This window comes from Schistocerca gregaria, chromosome 1 (genome assembly GCF_023897955.1).
Source record: "Schistocerca gregaria isolate iqSchGreg1 chromosome 1, iqSchGreg1.2, whole genome shotgun sequence".
Taxonomy (NCBI): domain Eukaryota; kingdom Metazoa; phylum Arthropoda; class Insecta; order Orthoptera; family Acrididae; genus Schistocerca; species Schistocerca gregaria.
Window position 1 is genome coordinate 878,766,131 of NC_064920.1, and position 20,985 is coordinate 878,787,115.

The window sequence follows — 20,985 nt, forward strand, 5'->3', positions numbered from 1 at the left end:
TTGACCCCTAAAATGATGGAACGGTGCTGACACTCGCATTCGAGGTGATCGACAGATCACAATAAAACATCTCGCCGCTCAGCTGGGCGTCTCTGTTGGCAGTGCTGACACATTCGTCCACCAGGGTGTGCCCGCTCAGTTCCTCGCCGCCTAACAAAAGGCCATAAAGAGCAACAAATGACCATGTTTCGTTTTCCGTCTTTCATCTGTTTGCCTCAACGAAGGAAGCGCTAGGCGGGAAGCAGTACGTGGATGATGGTGAGGTTATTGATGCTGCAAGACGTTCGCTCCGACGTAGACTAGTAGAATGGTACCATGCCTGCATACAGGCCTTCCAAGGCCGTCACGTGGAACTGAGACTGTGTCCAAAAATTGGGTTTGTAGCCAAAAGTATGAGGAATAATATCGTGTGTTGGAATCCTACCTAAAACCAACTTGTTTTCAAAAAAAAAAGTATTGCATTACTTATTGAACGCTCCTCGTATCATCACTATGCGTACATGACCAGTAAATGAAGGCATCGTTAAGTTACACATCGCACCGGGGAAGGTGTTTTACAGGATCAAGCAGCAACACGTGACACTGAAGGCACTGGCATTGGTTACAGGCAGGTCACGGCATGATTATCGCGTTCCTCGAAGAACCTAAACGAAGCGCTTAGTATAAGTGAAATTTTTACTAATAAGCAATCTTACTGGGACGTCCATAGTCACACATCAACGGCTTGAAAGACAGTCTAGCTATGACAATACATGCCGTGGTTGCTTATCAGCATATTGATATGGATAATAAAAATCAAACATGAGGTTATGCATATTTAAATGAACATTCATATCCTTTCCTTTGTCAGCCCCCGGTAGCTGAGTGGGTCAGTGCGGGTTCAGTTTCTGGCTGGGTCGGAGATTTTCTACGCTCAGGGAGTGGGTGTTGTGTTGTCCTAATCATCACCATTTCATCGCCTTCGACGCCCAAGTCGCCGAAGTGGCGTCAAATCGAAAGACGTACACCCGGCGAACGATCTACCCGACGGGAGGCCCTGGCCACACTACTTACTATCCTTTCCTTACGTTAAAATAAAATTACGGGATGGGGCTTCAAACGGGAAGATTAAAAAAAATCGCACAAACTGGAGATTTTAACAAAATTTAACTATTTTGGCACGAATCTTGTGTAGGTGAGTGGAAATTAATTCGCATTCATAATCACAATGTGGGGGGGAGGGGGAGGGGAGGGGAGTGAATCCGCCCACGGCGTTGCGTGACATCTCCAACGGAATGTTATTTATTTCTTGGTAAATTCGCTCCTTCGAATAATCTATGGATCTTGTATAGTTTTCCTGGAAAGTATTAGACTTGAGGTACCACTGAAAAAAAAAAGTCTGGAGTCAGTAAGTCCAGTGGCTGAAGATGCCACGGATTGTCGCCATTTTTACTGATGAGACGACCTATAAATGCGACTCCAACCAAATCCATTGACACTGCAGTTGTATCACTAGCTGTACCATCCTGCTGGAAGAGACGAAGTTCTGCGCTGTGCTGTCTAGGCCATTTTCAGGGAGTTCACCGTAAAGCCTCACGCACACGATCAGTATTCTCTTGGGTCTGACGGTTTTTACTCCTTTATCTTTTCTCTATAGTGCTACCAGTTTCTCACCTGTGGGACTGTAACGTTGGAAGATGACACGGAGGTTCATGGAGATAAAACATGCTATCGACGGAAAGTGCGTTGAGCTCCTACAAAACTATACAAGTTTTTGTAATTCGCCTGTGCATCAAACGCAAGCTGCGTATTTGACCAACGCTCCTTGGTTACTGTAACTTCCACTTGTGAGCATGTTCAAGGTCAAGTCCCCCATTCCCATAATTCCCCATCACAGCAACCAGCCAGTCCTCAAATCTTTCCGTTTGGCTGCCTCGCCATGTTTGACGTACTTATGACGTAAAATATTGAATAAAATAAGATACAGCTGAAAAAAGAACTAAAAGTAACTCTGTGCTACATGTGGATGGCCGACCACTAATAAAAACTGGGAAAGAGACAGCCACTGTGAGAACAAGTAAGTGCTGTTTAACAGGGTCTCAGTACTTAAAAAAGAACACAAGTCTCAGTTGAAAAATATATATTTAAAGAGAAAGTGATACTCAGTTAAAATTGTAAAACTACGATTCATATAATCGTGGCTGTGGTAAGCACTGAGTAAAAAGTATGATATACCTATATGACGATACATTAAACGTACCTACCTAATAATGTTGGCAGCAGTTCGGACAATATGAGAAACCTTACAACTTTTTCCACACTCATGTAATTGTATTTGAAACAGAAGACAAATTTTTAAAAACTGTTGCCATCTTCTTACAATATGAAATGCAGTCACGTAAAATGTGGTGCACAGCACACTGGTGGAGCCATCTGCCGGAAATAGTACATATGTGCAGAAAACATTGCCCAATACTCAGTCTTATCAAAACCACTTCTTTTCACAGACACTGCGAAAGCGGGATGACGATTCATGCAAAGAGGGAAAACACTCAGTCATTGATGGGGTTGGACGGTAAGCCTTTATCATCACAATTATTTTGCTTCCGATGTTAAGAGAAGGGGCGTTGAATCCTTAGAAGCTTGATTGCTGTGCGAATATGGACACGGCTGCAGGTTACACTATCAAAGATAGACTGTTCTTTGCTGCATTAAGACACTTGGAGCACTTTGTATAAGAAATGCATGAAAAACTTATGAATGTCGGAGCAGAGAACGAGACGTGGACTACATAAAAATTTTCAAGTAACAGCGGAACGGAGTTACATTCGCGATGACCCAGAGCTCGACGTGGAGTACGTGTGGGAGTAGTCCTCACGTTGCTCTACAACGGTGAGCGGAACGTAACGATTGAAAGAAGAGGTGTGTTTCCATAGACAGTTAGTTAGAAGACAATTCAAGTATGTCATTCATCTAGGCACCAAATGAGCCCTGTCCAATACATCTTTACTGTTCGCATATTGGCTTTTTAATCCGAAAGAGGACGTATCCAGGCATTTGCCTAAGCGAGTGTACGGCGAGCTAACAGTAAACCTAAAGAGGAATCAGAAGTCCAATATACGCTCTCCATCAAAGTTTCTCTCTCTATCGCATTGAAAATAAACATACAATGGACTCCATTCTTACAGAAAATGTTTCGACACTAGCCATATAGAGATCGCAAGCGGGTTGATAACTTAGTACATGTTTAGTCTAAACCCAATATTTTCGAAGATACAATTTATCCACTTCGTTTCTTATTTCGCACCTACAATTAGGAAACCCCAAGGAGTGTTCAGTTGAAAATTACAGCACGTTGACAATGTTATATGTTTGGTTAAGAGCAGTGACACAGAGCTTACAATCCTGTGCCTCCGTAGCTGAACACTCAGCGTGTCTGACTTGCACACTGAGGACCTTAGTTCAGTCCTCGGTACTGTCATTGGGAGGGATTATTTGAGAGCTGTCTGGGAGATTAGGATGCTTTCCATTACGTTATATCAAAAGATCAAAAGTGGGATGAATTTCATACTTGGAAAACCATAAAACTGTGTTATTCGCACGTTTGAACGGATGTGAAAAAGTTCAGTGAAATAAAAAACCTTCTGTAAGTGAGTTTTATGTCAATTATTTCTGAATCTCTTTAAATGTAAAAGATTTTACACTGTTGTGGTGGTTCTCAAAAATACTGAGAATGCCATCTTGTCTGTGCCGTCGCGAAGGAAAGTTGAGACACGATTCGTAATGAATGATAGAAATGAAATTAAGAGGAAAACAAATACGGGACGAGAGTGTTACCACCCATCATCGCCTGACAACTTTCATTTGTATGTGTGTTTAGAAACGAAAATATGAGTTTACTTTAATTTTGGCTTCAGAGATGCTTGTTTCAACTTCTTTAAATTGTGTACGTTATTTTCTACCACTTCTGCGACTCCTTTTGAAACTTATCCTGGAAGTGTGCACGATTGTGTGAATGGACTTATCGGCTAAATCCAATAGTACATGTTTGTTGCAAACTGTCTTTAAAGTACGTCTTTCTTTCTTCAATTTATCCGGACACTAGTCCATTGTTTTTGTTACTAAAAGAAACCTGTGATTGGAAAGAGTCAAGTCATTCTGTATCTCATGCAGAAAGAAGAAAAAAAAAAAGAAACATCAATGGGAAATTTTCTCAGGCAATGGTTAAAATTTTAAGGATTTTACTATCCACAAGTAAATTTGAAATACGACGACATCGTCTGATTTACGCACGGATATAGCTCTTTTAAGCGTTTATTACCGAGTTTTACGATAATATATGTGCCTTAGGACAGCTGCTGTTAGGAGACACAAAATGTATTCAAACACCCGTCATTGCGGACACTTATGTATTCAAAACGCCTCTACATACCGTGTAGTAGAATACATAAAATTTAATGCATGAATAAAATACAGCTTCGAGACACAGACAATTAACATTCACGGAACTGATGCCGCGGTCATTTAAATGCATATCAGATTGTTATTTACATCGCTAGGCGTGTAACTGCAGTAAAACAAACATTTGGACAGAGATAGATAAACATGTCCAGTTTAGAGATGTTAAAAATTCAAAACAGCTGAGAATAGCAATTAGCATTACTCACGGTTTCTCCGGGAGATGACAGACCTAGCCATGTTGATATGCCGGCACAAAGGCCACTTTAAGACCTGTCTTTCGATGCTTCCCTGTTTCTCTCTTTCAGCAGCTGCAAGTAACAAGGCACATGTGTTAGAAGAATGTATCCCTGTGTAAAGCAATTAACTAATGCTTAAATAGCATAGGTAGTTACACACTTTCACTTAAGAATCCGCACGGCACGTGTTAATAGGTATTCACTTCTTTTATTATTTTTTTACTCTTCAGGTAGACGAGGGGAACTGAAATAATTTTCCGTCACTCTATAAACCTTTCTAATCTTTGTTTCTTGATTCGGTTTATAGTTGGCTGGACGCTCTTCTAGAACAGAACACCGCACATACATAAATAACAGTTTTTAAATCGCAAAAGGTCTACCAGAAATACTGTAACTGTGACAGTAGAAAAACCATCACAGTAGTCAGTCATAGTGATGAGTACACTTCAATGTTTGTGTTTGTATGTGTTTTTGTGCGTCCAAAGGCTCGCGGTGTAAGGGGGACGGTCCGGCCGGGGTGGCCGAGCGGTTCTAGGCGCTACAGTCTGGAACCGCGCGACCGCTATGGTCGTAGGTTCGAATCCTGCCTCCGGCATGGATTGTGAGATGTCCTTAGGTTGGTTAGGTTTAAGTAGTTCTAAGTTCGAGGGGACTGATGACCTCAGCAGTTACGTCCCATAGAGCCATTTTTTGTAAGGGGGACGGGTAAGTAAATGATTCACGGTTGGTCCTAAATTTATTTATGTACTTAAAAAGCATATTTCAACCTTGTTGTTCACTGTGTATGTGAAAAGTGCCAAATTACACAGTTAAAAATTAAACTACATAACACTGTACATCTGACTGGGTAAGTGGTTTCGTCGGTCGGGGAAAAAAAAGGAAAGAAAGAAAACGCTCCATCTTCAGTAGGACGTCGTTTGTAAAACACTGCGAGGTTTAAACCAACCTGCATATAGACTGTGCACACAGTCAAAGATTGCCAATAATTTCTGCCTTTTCGTAATTACGAATTAGTTATCGGAAGACCAACAGAACTAAACTAACCACTTGGGTTTAGTCCGTAGAGAACGTCATGTACGGGCTTTTCCATTTCAAGTCGTCGAAATACGAGAAAAGTGACCTCGTATGTTTTTAAATCATTAATAATTTTCACATATGTTAGATACTGTAAAATAAAGCAACTTTGACAAAATTTCTCATAACTGCTTCCAAGTTTTCAAGATAAAATTTGGTGAAGTTAGCGTTATTCATGGAACGCGACAAATTGTCTGCCATCTAACTCAAGAACCTTAAATCGAATTTCAACGAACTACGACTCATTTTGAACCTGTATGTCTGTTGTTGATGAAGGTATAGAACAACAGCATAACAATAGTTAATATAATTTTTAAAAATCTTTTAATCTTGTTTGAACCATAAACAGGTCTCATTAAGATCCATTATACATAGGCCTGAACATCCGTTTATTACATATTGATTACAGTTTTAAGTTTTATGGAGCCCCTTGTCTGAAATTTGACAAAAATAATTAGATAATAATTGTTTATGTTCACTCTGCGTTTAGATTGCAATGGACACCGTGAAACATAATCAGCAGATGATCGAAAGCGACCTTGTCATGATTCATGGTTGTTTCTATTTACTACTTATTTTTCCTGCAGCTCTCCATTTAATCACATGCTGAACAATATGGTATAATTTTTATTTCATTTAAAATTGTGTTTCGCGAAAAAATATGAAACAGGACGAAAATTACATTAAATTTTAGTTCTAAAAATGCCGCACAAATACCGCCTCAAACTACACAATCTTGAGCTATACAATCTTAACTTCATTTTGAATTTTGAAAATTTTCTTTTCAGTAATTTTTCAACTACGAGTCTCAGAATCGTGGGCTTTTATTAAATTACGGTGACTTTGATCCTTAAAAAAATCGCAAGAATTTGTTTACAGAAGATATTAACTCAACATTTACTTTAGAAGGATTACTGCTGTCCTAAATGAAATTGAACAGCCTGTAGAAGACTTTTCAAATGGAAAATTTGTTTAACCTCTATTTATTGGCCAAACGCAGTCAGAGACAGTATTTGAGAAATATAACTAACAACAAAATTTCTGAATTATCAGCGCTTTTCCAACAGTCGAACGATTTTCTAGTTTAGTGAATCCAGCTTCAAACGTAGTACTGTGCCAGTCATGCGATCAGCACTACGTATAGACAGTGAGATACGGTGAATTTCGTATTACTGCCACAAACGAAATAAATTATTCGCTACTGTTTTAACTACAAATAGATCCTCCAGAGAAAAACGTCTGAATAGCAAATAACTACAAACGCTGATTGACTTATTTTGAGTGGACACCACAGCTACGATAAATACGAAGTTTGACATGGATTTCACCAGGGTATTTTTTTAAAAATAGTATTTTATTAAGGTGGCTGTGGTGGTCTATAAGGTAGTGCTAGTGGAGATCCCGAGGATTCTTTCTTGTTCCATTCTCTCCAGAGCGGTCTCAGGTCCACTTAGCCTTCTATCGAGCAGAGTACCAGAAATCTTTCTTGAGAGTCTGAAAGACGATGGCCTCGCAGCCCTCCCGCACACAGCACGGCGGCAAGCGAAGGGCTGCAGTAGTCAGGCCGGAATCCCATTCACGGGTTGGGCCCCCACAGACTTTACCTTTTCTTTATGAAGCCCTGCTAGCTATTTTAGAGCTACGCTCATTTTCCAGTGCGTAGTAGATGTATACAGACGATTCCCGTAAGTTATATAAAACAAAATTCACTACTCATGCACAGTCATGTATAGCACGGTCGTCAATGTACCTGAGCTCGGATTTGGAATCCACACATGCATATACATACGTCGCAAGTGCGTAAGTGTGCCCGGAAAGGAAATATGATGTATCCACATATATTTTGCGTATGAGAATGAGCAAAGCAACATGCTAGTGAATAGTGCTTAATATAGTAACTGTTTCAAAATTACAGCCTAATGGAAACGATGTCATTTCTCAACGCTATGCACGTGTTGGGACTGTGGTTTTTGCTCTGGACTCGTATCCCAGAAAAGCCAAGTTTAATTCTCCGTCCTGTCATTCGATCTGGAGTTTTCCGAGGATTGGCCGAATCGCTTCAGACGTATGATTGGATAATTTCTTCAATATGTCCACAGCCGATACTTGAACAATACAAGTTAGTGCTCCATCCCTAGTAACGGTGGTGTCGATAATACGCTATGCTCTAGCCGTCTTTCCTTCATTCTCACTGTGTGACTTTTAAGGAGCATCATGAACACCTTATGTGATGTACAAACCTCCATCTCAAATAATTAACTACAGAATACGTTATTTACTTCGTGATAATCTGAATACCCATTTGCCAGTTTCTCACGATTGTCATGCTTCATAACATAAATAATTTGCACGAGGACTATTTTTTTTTTCAACCTTCTATTGGTCGCGAAATAAAAACCACAGTGAAAAACTGGTAAGGCTTTGCACTGGTTTGTTACGGAGTGTCTCCAGTATGCCTGCCTATCACGACACCTCCAGCTTTACGGGTTGGGATTTTCTCTGCCCGGGGACTGGGTGTTTGTGTTGTCATCATCATTTCATCATCATTACCACCCGAGAGAGTGGCTAGACTGGACTATGAAAAAAATTGGACTGCGTAAAAATTTGGACTTTGTACGGGCTCTGATGACCGTGCAGTTGAGCGCCCCACAAACCAACCATCATCATCTCATCCAGAATCAGATTTTCACTCTGCAGCGGAGTGTGCGCTGATATGAAACTTCCTGGCAGAATAAAACTGTGTGCCGGACCGAGACTCGAACTCGGAACCTTTGCCTTTCGCGGGCAATTGCTCTACCAACTGAGCTACCCAAGCACGATTCACGCCCCGCCCTCATAGCTTTACAGCTCACAGCATTTACAAAGGTCCCGAGTTCGAGTCTCGGTCCGGCACACAGTTTTAATCTGCCAGGAAGTTTCATATCATCTCATCCAATTTTTCAATTTTGAGCGCAAAGTGCACACGCAAAGATGCCTGGGAAATACTGTCATCCGCCAATAGTGAAGTCCTGCTTAGATGTTTCTCCTGATTTCATGCAGCCCATATAACCTAACTGTCATACGTTTCCTTCTTCATGACGTCAGCCATATACTGAAGGTGCAGGGAAGGCGCTCCTGAAACGTTTTTGATCAGGAGTATTGGATCACCCATCAAATAGCCCGACTTTGCTCCCTCCGATTTTCATATATCTGTTTACGTAAACCGCTGCCTATGAGGATACCACTTTGCACACACGATGATTTGCACATCAATTTAGGGAACTGCCGAAAATCACAGGCGGCTGCCTTCTATGACGAGGGTAATGGGAAACTGATACCCACGCTACGAAAAATCTCTAAGTCGGAACGGAGATTGTATAGAGAAGTAGCTGGAAGGTGAGCCAAATATTACCAATAAAACATTTGATTGTTCACTGTGGTTTCCATTTCGCTAGCTGTCGGAGGTTGAAAAAAAATGTGGTCCTCCTACGTGAGACACTTTAAGTGGTCATTAGCGCACACTGCAGTATTACTCAGTTGATATTGTACAGATTCTCTCAAACGTCAAAATCCTCATATAGTTACACCAGACAAACAATTTAGATTTATACGTGCATTTCGTAAGTATTACGCATTCAACCGAAAATAGAAGATTTTGAAACTTTTCGCTGCTCTTTCATCAGTATCTTCGGCGCTCTGCACGATTCTAGACAGTTTGGTAGTATTGTAGAGAAGTGCCAGATTGGATGTCAAGCGCGGATTTCTGTCTTTTGTTGGCGGCTTTCTGCTCCTCAATCTGTCTGACTGCCCGCAGCGCCGCATTGATCGCCATGCTCTTCCCCACCCTGATTTATTGGTGCACGTGTTGAATGAGATGTCAGAGGCACTCCCGATGCGCATAATACGGGCTGCGCTATCCGTCAGTGTCACCCGTTGTTAAGACGTCCAGTCGGCTCGCTTCCGTTTGTTTCTCAATCCGGTGAACAGAGGTTTGTAATTCCGCACTCGTTTCAGAATGGGGGTGCCAAGTGAAAACATTCCCTCATTCTCTCTCGGCTATGATTACGTCGCGGAGCCCAGTGCGGACCACTAGCACCAGATATACGGGCTTGATCGTCTTGTACCTAATGGAACACTGATATAATGCGTGCCTAATAGCTACTTTCTGTAGACCGCCACAGCTGAAGTAATCACAGTGTTACAAAAAAGAGCTAATGTGTTCGAAACCTCAGATTTTATTTAGTAAAAACTGTTCTTGATGTTTGAACTGTAATTCTGTGTGCCTTAGGTGGGCACAGTGCTTTCTACTCGGTCAAGGGGGTATGGCGTATAAAAGCTCACCCGGCATTGCGGATTTTCGTCCCTAAATTGTTAATTAATAAGTAGGAAATTTTGTGTAGCAATAAATTAAATATCAGAACCAAAACCGAGAAATGATCAGAACTTAACGTTTGAAACGTGAATGATACTTACGGTCTGTGCAGCCCTGTAGGTTGGCATCTGCCGAAATACACAATTTTGTGGGTCACAAAATGGATTAGAATAATATCAGAGTGAAACCTAGAATCAATTACTATGCGGCAGTCTTGTCAATCACGTCATCAGATTTTAATCACATAAAGCATGGGACTAGCCAGCAGTAAGGACTGAGGACTCAGTTGCGAAAGTCCAGGTAGCGTTCGCCTGTTGGTCAGGCAACCAAGCGAGACACGGTATCGAAACCTTCGCAAAACTGTAATTCTGCCTATAAAGTGCCAACTGTAAAATTTGTTATTTTGTAAGTACAGCTCTTAATAATTTCCATGTCGATGCCATTAAGAGCCCTGATGAACTGTAGAGCACATTAAACGAATTTGTTGAAACAATGAAAACATGTAAAGTTATGAAAAGGAAGCAGCTCTTTTCTAATACCAGGCCTTCTCGTCGGTGAACCCCGATTTTCTCTCCGTTTCACGAAAAAAGGAGTGTTAAGAAGGGCAGATTGCTGTTCGTTTCGATAACAGAAGAGATCAAAACATTCTGTATCATATCTTAATGTTCGTGCTATAGTCCACGCAAAAGTACTGTGGTTGAATAACGAGAAACGAAGATTACACGCCGGCCGCGGTGGTCTAGCGGTTCTAGGCGCTCAGTCCGGAACCGCGCGACTGCTACGGTCGCAGGTTCGAATCCTGCCTCGGTCATGGATGTGTGTGATGTCCTTATGTTAGTTAGGTTCAAGTAGTTCTAAGTTCTAGGTGACGGTGACCACAGATATTAAGTCCCATAGTGCTCAGAGCCATTTGAACCATTTGAAGATTGCACAGTAGGAAACTCAATGGTAGTGATAATGATCCCGACGGAAAATGTAGATTAGTTAAGCGTCTCTCAGTTCCAACAAATCCACGCAGTAGCTTTATATCTGCTGACACCTGCGCGGATAGCCGTGCATGTTAAAGCGCCGCTTCCGGGACGGTGAGTTGCGCCCCCGTCGATTGAAAAAGCCCGGTGGATTAACGAGCAGAGCCGATGTGCGTGCCAGTCTGCATGTGGTTTTTTAGGCGGTTTCCCACATTCTATTAGACGAATACCGCGCTGGTACCCACATCCCGCATCATTTACACGATTTGCAAACATTTAGAAAACTTTCGCACACATTCACATGAATAACACTACACGTAGGCTGGTGTAGTACACATACTTCGTCCCGTGGAGTAACGAGTGATGACACCAAGGGCATTAGGCCACCCCTTAAACTAATAATGGCAAATCCATTAATAACAGTACAGACTCTAAGCCGATGAGTGACAAATGCGTAAGAAAAAGAAGCAGAAGAAAGGCTCAGGCTGAAGCCGTGTTACCTTGACTTCAAAAAGCCATTTGACATACTCAACAAGTCGTTCTTAACGGAACAAGATATACAAATGTAATTTCCGCAGTACCCCAAGGAAGTGTAATAGGACCGTTACTATTCACAATGTATATGAATGATTTAGTAGAAATGTCAGGAGCTCTTTAACTTTGTTCGCAGATGATTCGGTCTTCTGTACGAAAGTATCAAAGCCAGAAAACAGTATGGATTTGCTAAATGAGCTACAGAAGATTGATGAACGGCGCAGTCTACGGCAGTTGACACTGAACGTAAATAAATGTAACAATTTGCACATATCTGAGGAAGAAATCCAACACTGTACAACTACAGTATTGATGACAAATTTTTGGAAACAGCCTGTAACGTAAAATATGTGGGAATAACTATCCAGAATTCCCTTAATTGGAGTTACCACATAAAACAAATTGCAGGAAAGGCAGACGTCTAATTCAGATTAATAGTAAGAATCTTAAGGAAATGTAACTCTTCCACGAAAGAAATGGCTTACAAAACACTTGTTCCACTGATTTTTGAGTATTTTCCATCAAGTTGGGACCCTTAACACGTAGGACTGACAGGAGAGGTGGAGAAGATCCAACGAAGAGTGGTGCTTTCCGTCACGGGACCGTTTAGTCGGTGCGAGAGCGTTACAGAAATGGCATATGTTAGAAGAGAGGCGTTGTGCACCACGGAAAGGTTTACTATTGAAGTTTAGAGAGAGTGTTTTCCGGGAAAAATCAGGCAACGTGTTATCCCTCCCCCCCCCCCCCCCCCTGCCACATGCATCTCGCGAAGAGACCAAGACGAAAAAAGTCGAGAAGTCGAGAATTTGTAACTAATACAGAGGCTTACAGACAATCATTCTTCCCTTCTTCCCACCACCCATTCGCGAGTGAGACATGGAAATGGGGATCACGTAATGCTACCAGAAATACCATCCGTGACACACCATCAAGTGGCTTGTGGAATATTGATGTATATTTAGATACAGCTGCAGTCAAATTAATATCATAGTGCTGTGGTCGACAACGGATCCTTTGATTCATAAAAGGTTGCAGTTTTGATATCTGCGTGCAGAGGAAGGCATGAATTGAAAGAAAGAAAACTTACTGTAAAGTACAACAGCTAGACAGAAATAATGTAGTTAATACCGTGTTAATACTGTGCACTGTAATTTGATCCAGTACAACATTCGGATAGTTGTTCCCATAGGGTGAACCGTTCGGTAAACGAATATGACATCAACTTTTATTCGTCTCAGTGCTAAATCTATCCACCTCTGCATTTCGTGCAGAAAGGTTTCGAGAAAGCAAGCAGCCAGAAAAGCAAGTCATTTCATTCGCCACGAATGGCCGCTTATCGCGGATGAAGTACTGCGTTGTGTATGCGTTTGAGCATCTGACGGGCGGAAGAGGGCACGAGCAAGCGCTGGTGCTGGCGCAGCCGCTGTCGCTAAGCCGTTTTATTACGGTTGCTTACTAAGCAGCTCTGGCGGCAGCCGGCTAAGGCGCTTTGCGCTCCCGGGCCGCCTGCCGCCTGCAAGATGGGGCGCTGCCAGCTAAAGGGGGATTCCCCGGGCGCGTGGGAACGCTTCGCCGGCGGCGCCTGGTTCGACTCCCCCCACAGTGGCACACGGTCCATAGCTGCACTCTACTGTGGGGCAGCTCACTGTGCAATCTTCATGCCTAAATCAATACAGTATACGTTATCACTGGTAACTGAAGTATTATTAGAAACTTGTCCTGTGTGTAGGTGCTCTCTCAAAACCAAAAGGAAAGGTTAGGAAAAAATATTTTGGCAGCTGTTTCCTTTTGTTGTACTTCAACACGATAAATTTTTGTTAACATCTCCCAGGGCAGATGTACTGGAAAACGCTGTAATTCCGCACTTTGTCGAGACATGACGACTACCATTATCCGAACTGCCTTCTAAAAGCTGGAATAATTATGCTGATTTCTAAGAAGTGTTATTGATATTTATATCAACATTCGAAGGTTATGAAGTCAGATTAACGAAAAAACTGAATAACAGGTTCCCCTTTCTTTTAGCGGATTACGAAACAAAATTTGCACGCTAGAGGTAAGTACTTGTAACACAATGTCACTGAACAACTCTTATTTTCTTGAATATTAACTACAAAATGTTTACTGCTGGATAAATTTAAGTGCGTTATTAAAACAGTAGAGTCAGTCAATGGTAACAAAAAATGAGACTGCTGCACCTCAATCAGAATACCTTATTCCTTCCCCTTTTTCATTTCTTTATACTTACATATTGTTTACTTCCAACTAACATCAATGTTTACGTAGTTCATTCAGAACTAATCATAATATAATCATATGATAAAGTTACAGCAGATTATATTTTTAAATAGAAGAGATGACAGTCTTCTCCTCCGTATAAGATCTATCAATTATTACGAGTTTGGCATCCGAAAAGCGGTTATAGAAATAGCCATTCATAATGCTAACATTAAAATCAGAGAGTACTTTCGCGTGCTTAAGGAATGCAGCCACATTCACCATGCCTTCAACATAAATCATGCTTTCCAGCATTCCCTAGTATCTCTTTTTCAGGTTCCAAGCTCACTAGGTGAAAACGGAATCCTCATAGGATCATTTTACTGTCCGTCTGTTACGACCCCATTTTCTCAGGAAGTGGTAGAGGTATTAAGTTGAAATTCATGGCACGTACTGTGGTCCATGGTCCTTTGGCAGTCTAAAAAATGTAAGCTTCTGAGTTAATGCAGTCAAAAGATAGGGCCATTTATATCACATATTTTGATACTGGGAAACACACTCAAAATGTATAGATGAACTGTCTATACATATTATTAAGTTCATGCGGAACCCTCAAAGCGCGAAACTACTCCCAGTTGTCCAGTTTATTTTATTTTCTTTATTTTGTGTGTTTCTTTGCCGGAAGTAGAAAGATATTTATGCTTACCGCTGTGCCGTATCGTTATTACAGTTATATGAGACGGTAAACATGATGCTGGGAACCGTCTCGTATTCATTCATAAGTGTCAATGAGCGAATCGTTTACGTGCAATCATCTCTTACGCAAATTTTCTGTCTCACGCCCAGGAAAGGTTCGTTATCATTCGGACTTTTAAATCTTTTAATGGGACGGTGAATAGAAGCACAGTGCATGAAAAAAACACCGTACTACATGCGACATTTTTCTGATAAATCATACCTCTTAGCCTTTCACCTGTCAGAAATTAACGTATTATTTTCTTCCATCGCAATTTTGTGGCTATGATTGTTTTATCATCAAAAATAAATGTCTGACGCTCGTGGTCTAGTACCTCAGTGGATATTTATAAGCCTTCCAGTATTTTACATTGCCAGTCGTACTCAGATAGGCCTAACCAATTTTCTAAAGCATCAGCACATAAAGTCGGTCTGAAAACGAAAGAATTTTGATAACTGCATACATTGCGACGTCCCAACTGTCTTGTTTTTGTGCGTTTGCACTAAATTATTGCCGGCCGGAGTGGCCGAGCAGTTCTAGGCGCTTCAGTCTGGAACTGCGCCATCCCTTTGGTCGCAGGTTCGAACCCTGTCTCGGACATGGATGCGTGTGATGTTCTTAGGTTAGTTAGGCTTAAGTAGGTTTAAGTTCTAGGGGACTGATGACCTCCGACGTTAAGTCCCATAGTGCTCAGAGCCATTTGAACGAAATTATTACGACCAAAAATAAAGTTCTCCACCACACATTCGTAGTTCCCGTTCCGTGGGCTCTGACATATGCTGACAACAGTGTCGCCACAAGATTGCAAAAGGATAGTAAGTGACGGCAAAAATGAATTATTATCGAATTAAAGTTTCATTGTGATAGCATTATTTTTGTTGTAATTTGTGAAAGGACCACACTGCTGTCATCAGAAGTGTGAGGCATAGTAGCACGGAACTAGCTGATAGGAGGTGGTGCGCAGACAGATGTCGTGGGCTGTTCGATACTTCGTAGACTTTAGTTACTGTTTCAGAGAGAAGAGCAGCACGTTTCATTACAGGATGATTTAGTAAGTGTGAAAGCGTCACGGAGATGCTCGGCGAACTTAATAGCAGACGCTGCAGAAGAGGCTTTCTGCATCATACTGTGGTTCACTGATCAAATTTCGATAGATTACGTTCCTGGGAGAGTCATATATTGCTTCCTCCTACGTATATCTCACGAAAACATCATTAAAATAATATCAGAGATGTCCGAGCCCTCACAGAAGCTTACCAGCAATGGTTCTTCCCGCGAACCATTCGCGAATGGGACAGGGAAAGGCGGAAGTGACAATGGTACACAGGAACCCTCCGCCTCACACATTAAAGTGGCTTACGGAGTTTAGATTGAGATGTAGATGTAGATGTAGATGTAGATGTAGATGTATATTGCGCAAAAACATTTTCTGTCTGGTTCACAATTTATTTCTTTTAATTTCGCATTTCGGCAGACTGCCATAATCATAACAATAGCTTAAGAATCAATGTAAGTAATGAGTCCGATTGTACGTGATCGTACGATCATCTACTGTTTGACGTAATACATTGTACTGATACTTTAAGTTATTCGTCAGATGCCGGTAGTCTAAAGACATGCGTACATACAAGAAACAAAGTGCTGCCTGAACAGAAAACATTGTGTATAAATGCTTCATGGTCGCAGACCTCTATAAAGACTTCCTGTCTTCCATTAACATACCGTAAGAAGCAGTCAAGTGAAAAAGAGAGAGATGAAAATTAAACGCCACAACTGTGAATACATTGATCCCTCTGTGATACAAAACGGTCAATGCCTTCACGGCATGGAAATTGCATTGGAAGGGATCGGGACTGTATGGGGGATGTGTAAGGTCCTTCCAGCGAAATTTTTGCAGGGTACGCGAAACAGCCTTGGCAACCCTGCACAGAATGATGCCGTCTGTCAACATTCTTTGGCATATGGACTTGATGGTGCGCTTAAAGTTTTTACAGTGTGTACGCGTACCGATGTCCGTTAATTGTGGCGCCGTATTTCAGAAAGTCAATAAGCAGCGGGCTCTTGCAGTCAAAGAAAAAGCTCATCATGACACACTCGGAGCTGGCGTGACTGTTTTTTGGGTACGCTGTAGAGGTTCCACTGGGAAGCATTTACGCATCTCTCACCACGCGATTTCTAAATTTTAGGAGTTCTAAGGAAAGACTTTCGTGTCCGTCGATTTGCTTCGGGCGAAGACGTTCACCACTGGATACAGTCATGGTTCCGCAGGCAACCAGACATTTTTCACGAAGACATTGACCGTCTTGTATCACAGTGGGATAAATGTATTAACACTTACGGCGATTACTTTTTGAAATAATGAACAGTTTACACACTTTTCCAAATGTCCCGTTTCCACTTCATTGCCCTTTATACATTGTTTCTAGTATGCGTCACAGGTCTGATAGCGGTTGTGTGTTCTTTTCACAAAACTGACCAAAATTAATGATGGTGTAATTAATTTCTCATGTCTTTTGGCATTTTTTTTGGATCTGTTAATCTTTATCTCGGAAGGTTGACAACACTGTTTTCACTTACTGTTGAGTCTTTAAAAAGGAAGGGTAAATTGCATGGAAACAGAGAAAGAAATATACTAATCTGTTATGCTATTACATATCTAATATAACTTGCAAATACTCCATCAGAATTGGAACATAGGAGATGTACGAACATATCTAACAGAAAGCATGTTATCATCGATAGTGGACATTCACCTTCCTTAGTGAGGGTTAGACGCCATTTCGCGCATTTCCGTCGAGGTGTAAATTTTTTTTGACAGTCGTTAAAACTCACTGTAATAATAATTCCTTTGTGAAAATTTAGCAGATTTACGATAACACGCATATCTCGAAACCGAGCACTAGCGAAGAGAAGCAGCAGCACACGGTGTTACGCTTGATTCACGAGCAACACGCTAATGCTGAACGATGTAGATTGCTTTGCATTGCTAATCAATGTCAAGTTACTGCATTTACTGATAATATTTTACTAATAAATCCTGGGCACCGAAATATATTCTACTAAAAACTGACGGTAAGATGCTAAAGGAGTGTAAAGCATTCGGAAATGAGATTGACTGTTTCCCGAACTGGTTACTGCTGACGATATGCCCAGAGGACACGACTGTGTTAGTTCATCCGTGATCGGCTCTGCTATAATTTAAGTGATGAATGCGCTTCCATGTACGGTTCAGTTAGTCCGTTAAACGCACGAATGAAAACTGAAGCGCTCGGCGCATCCACGATCCGAGTCAATTATATGCTGCAGCATACGCTTACGGCTTCTGGCTTTCACAATGGATGTAATCTCCATGTAAATATCAGTCTATAAATTCATATAACCTTAAGACAGATTTAGGGATGTCGACCTTCTTGATAAAACAGTAACCACGTATGTTTCAGTCTACAGATTGTAATAAATGTAACAGAGATCTGGAGACAGTGATCTTGCCACAACAATAATGATTTTTAATTTTTTGTTTTCCTTTAATGTTGTTACGAATTGTATAGGTTTCCTACATAGACGTGCTTGAAATAAATCAAGTATTGTTGCAACAAATAGACACTGCAATATTCCTCCAAGATTTCGACGTAAAATTTTTAAAAAAATGGCTTTTAAATATATGCCGATAATATACGTAAAAGTTGCATCATTAAACTGGAATATTTATTTGGAACAAGACTACAGTGGCTTCCATTTTCTGAGTTAGACATTTCATATAAAATGGTATAAAATATTTTCTTCGACAATCCTTATGAAATTACAAAGTTGCTTCTCTTGCCAATCCAGCAGGAAAAACAAATACTCCGCGATGTACTCTGTGGCTACAAAAGTATTTACCGACTGTACAGATCACTGAAGGATGAATATTTGGCCCCTTTCATTATCTTCCAACCAATGCACCAACTCAATTGGCAAGATGATTCTTGCTTGCTGAGCAATTAACTGTTTTCCCTCACGAACGCACTGCAGAAGTTACCACCTGCAGCTCTTGAGTAACTCTGAGCGGTAGCTGATAAGGCATTCTACGAATAAACAGAGACGCAGTCGCTGTTACTAAACGACAGAATAATTTTAATTGTGAGGTCGGCTTTTGGTTGTCGGCGACGCGGTCACCTGCGCTTATTGTTACAAGGACGCTACCAGGCTATGCAAATATAAATACGGAAAGCCACCAGTCTCTAGTATACCGATGAACACTACCACCACTCACGTTAACGCCATTCAACAGCGAACAATCATTTATGTCGATAAACGCGGGGAATCCTTATAGTGCACAAAAGTTACAGATCGCAACAAGATGGAGTCAGTCCCCAAAAGAACACCTCAGCAAGAAGGCCGAAACTTCACATAATAAGATTCTACAAGAATGACATGGTATCCATACGTTGTTACGAAAGCGTACTACTATTCGGAAGGGGCCCGATTTAGATTCCCGTCCAACAGCCCTTATTTCTTTCCTCCGCATCAGCAGATCTCATCAAACAATAATCAAGGTGCTGCCTTACACAATCATCCCTTTTGTTGTGCGACTGATACGTTTGTTCATTTCGAGTTGGTGGTGGACTTCCTCGTCTCTGTGTAGTGCCCTACCACGTACAATGTAGACCGGAGATTCCAGACCCGCCTCAGCCTCCATAGTGGCCATTTAATGTGCCGTTACTATGTATGTTCTCCGCATACACCACAATGTAATTAAGAGAATCCACTGGATTATAACTTAACGCGCTATGTGCCCTCTAATCACACGTAGCACTTACAAAAGATAACTGCAGGTTCCTAATATACCAATAAACTAGCTGTATAACAAAGTTGATAAATATCAGTCCTTTAAACCCTACTGCTGGAAAGACGCTTTTCCAGACTTCTCCATTTATTACCTTCAGCAATATCTGTCCACATTGCCCTTGCATATTTCCTCATATCAACTGTTGTTGATCGACTCGGTATGTTCTTACCTCTAGGAATCCGTCAGAGAACTTCCTTGGTTCATCTACTATCCGTTCCCGTGGCTACGTGACCCATCCAACTCCACGCTAAATAAAAGAACTTATTAACTGATTCCACGACTTCGCTGTTAATTTGTACATAGTGCTTTCAGATGGGCTCATTATGGTTTATTACTGACTTATTCTAATGGCTTTCAGACTTGCTCTATTAAGCCCTCCCATTCATTTTTGAAGACTGTCTGTCCTAGAGATAAATATTTAAGTGTCATTAGCTCAACGAAGGTGGTTTAGATACACTATCCGATCAAAAACATCCGGACACATCTATGTCGTGCGGAATTGATCACTAGATGTCACGAGAGGTGGACCCGACAGCAAAAAAAAAGAGACGGTAACTATTGTGTTAGAAGAGAAGCAATATCAACATAATGGGTCCATCAGGAGCATTTCAATCCTTCTAAAGCTAATCAAGTTGACTGTTGGTGATATGGTAGTGAATTTAAACGTGCTGGAAGGCCACAGTTAAATCAAGACCAGGCAGATCTCCTGTACTGACGGACAGAGACTGACGAGCATTGTTGAGGGTGGTTGTAAAAATCACATGAAATCAGTGGAAGGAATCAGTCGTGAGTTCCAGAGCGGTCCCAGCAGCCCATCTCGCACAGCGACTGCGCGTAGGATACAATAGTCGAGCAGCTCCCCATAAGCCACACATTTTTGTAGCCAGTGCTAAGCGACGCTTGAGGTGGTGTAAATAGCGGCGCCATTGCACAGTAAATGACTGGAAGCGAGAGATTTGAAGTGATGACACACGCTGTGCCCTGTGGCAATCCGATGGAACGGATTGGGTTTGGTGAATGCCTAGACAGCGTTACGTGCCGCCTTGTGAGGCGCCAACAATGAAGCACAGAGGTGGTGGTGTTACAGTATGGGGTTGCTTTTTGTAGTTAGTGTGTGGTCCCCTTATTGCGCTCATGCAAACGTATTAGAACATATATTACAGCATTGTGTACTGTGTGCAGTAGAGGAACATTTCGGAGACGATGATTGTATCAGCATGACAATGCTCCCCGTCATGAAGCATCATCTGCGAGGCAATGGTTTGTGGATAATAACATTCCGGGATAACAACATTTCTGAAAGGGGTTGGCCTGCCCAGAGTCCCGACCTGTACCCAGCGGAAGAACACCTTTGAGATAAGTTAGGATGTGGACTTCACTCCAAACCCCAGCGTCCAACATCACAACCTTCTCTGGTTGCTGCTCCTGAGGAAGACTAGGCTACCATTCCTCCACAGACTTTCAGGCACATCACTGAAAGTGTATATAGCAGAATTAGAGCCATTATAAAGATGAAAGGTGGACACACCCCGTATTAATGTCCACTAATAGGTGTCCGTATACTTTCGATCAAATAGCGTATGCTCCAGTAACACTTAGTC

General features: G+C 41.6%; 1 protein-coding gene across 7 annotated transcripts in view; it reads left to right on the forward strand.

Moving 5' to 3' along the window:
• Window positions 1-20,985, forward strand: part of LOC126273339 (SAM and SH3 domain-containing protein 1-like) — a 1,103,988-nt gene that overhangs the window by 995,348 nt on the left and 87,655 nt on the right. The window lies entirely within an intron of this gene.